This window comes from Balaenoptera physalus (assembly GCF_965194825.1).
Source record: "Balaenoptera physalus genome assembly, chromosome: X".
In the NCBI taxonomy this organism is placed as follows: Eukaryota; Metazoa; Chordata; class Mammalia; order Artiodactyla; family Balaenopteridae; genus Balaenoptera; species Balaenoptera physalus.
In genome coordinates, this window is record NC_138903.1 from 92,604,721 (window position 1) to 92,606,473 (window position 1,753).

The 1,753-nt window shown below is 37.0% G+C and overlaps 1 protein-coding gene across 1 annotated transcript in view; it reads left to right on the forward strand.

Annotated features, from left to right (window-relative positions):
* IL1RAPL2 (interleukin 1 receptor accessory protein like 2) overlaps positions 1-1,753 on the forward strand; it is a 1,100,174-nt gene that overhangs the window by 46,927 nt on the left and 1,051,494 nt on the right. The gene's annotated exons all lie outside the window — the stretch shown is intronic.

Genomic DNA, 1,753 nt, shown 5'->3' on the forward strand with positions numbered 1-1,753 from the left:
GGGCTATATATATGAAGAAACCGTAAGATTACTTACGGCTGTTCACCAAGTTGGTAGAAAATATACCAACTCTTAATATAAATGGAAAATCAAACTCATGCTGGTTCTGTCTTTTTTATGCACACACATTTTAAATCACTATTTGCTCTCCATTTCAGATTGGTTTTAAGGGTCCATCATGTGGGCTATTTGGGTATGCCAAAGCAATTTGGTAGTCAATAGTATGTAAACCTTCGTTGTGTTTGCTTTAATTAAATTCAAGTATTTTTGTCCATTAAACCATAGCAGCTGGTATGGTTGCTCTCAGCCTAGTTTGCTTTTGTAGTTGTGTAAATAGTGGCAGAGTGTGCATGCCTTGAAAAGACATTTTAAAATAAAGAGTGCCCCAATGTAGTATTATTTAGGCAGAAAGTGGTATACTTGAATAAAAAAATTCAAGTATATCCTTTAAATTCCCTGTCTTCCCGGGGTACTGATACCCCTACCACTAGCCTAGGAAGAATTTGGATGTTTTTATTATACCTTCCATTCTTCATTCTGGAATATAAGGGAGTTGACCATTGTTTCTCTATTTTAGAATGCATGAACTCTTAAAGGGCGTCTGTTTTTCACCTCTGTGTTCCCAGCAATTTAGTGCAGTGTGGCACCTATTGAGTTGTTAATGGATGTTTGTTTGCTGAAATAATGCCTTCTGCAGTATTTCTCTTGGGGATCTAGAGAGGCTCTAGCTAGGGTCCTTCGTGCAAATAGGATTCTGGACTTGCTTTTTGATCCCAGCGTTCCTGAGGTTAATATGAAGATTCAGCCCCTTGCTACATACACACGAGCATGCAGCACATGAATTTTCAAAGACCTAAATATTAATCACATGACAAAACCTATTAACTAATAGCTGGTCTATAAACCATGTAAAGAGATTAGAAGCATATAGGAAAGTATTTCTGCCCCCCGAAAAACATTGAAGAATATAGATTGAAATTTAATCTAATTTTGCTGTTTCATCTCTCCCATTATTTTTATTAGTCTTTACAGTAAAAGCTATTCAGGAGGCCCATGTATCAGTGAAAAAATTGTCCTAATCACATATGTGCCCAGCATTTCTTAATAAAGATCATAATTTGAACCTTTTGCTCTTTTTGCTTATGAAAATTAGAACAAAGTAAAATCATATGTCCAGGGACTAATTGGAAATCGAAGCCCAGAAACCCATTTGCTTTGTTTTGGAGAACCCATGCAAGTTCTTAGTTATATTTAGAGATGCATAATTTAAAACACTTTTACATTTGTATAGCACTTTAAAACTGATGTAGCCTTTATATATTGAATATTTCATTTGAGCCTCTGAAGAGCCCTTTGAGATAAACCAGAGCATGGTACTAAGACACCCAAAAGGCAAGTAGTTTAAGTGCCCACCCCACTTTGGCAGGTGCCAAAACTGAACACAGAGAAGGTCACTGGTTGGTTCAAGGTGGCATTGCAGGTTTTCCTATGTGAGGCATTCGGCTTATAAATGTCTAATGACACTTGGAGGTAGAAAATATCATTGAAACCATTGTAGTGCTTAAAGTTGGCAGGCAAGGATTAAAACTTGGAAGTCCCTGCCTTAGGGTCCAAAGCACAGACTTCTCTCTCTGTCTGTACCTTTAATACACAGCAGTTTGACTCTTTCGTATCATTGACTTTACTATAGTCTTCTAAATATATATACCTTCTGCAGCCTCCAAAGCAAACTCCCGTCAGTGGACATAAAATT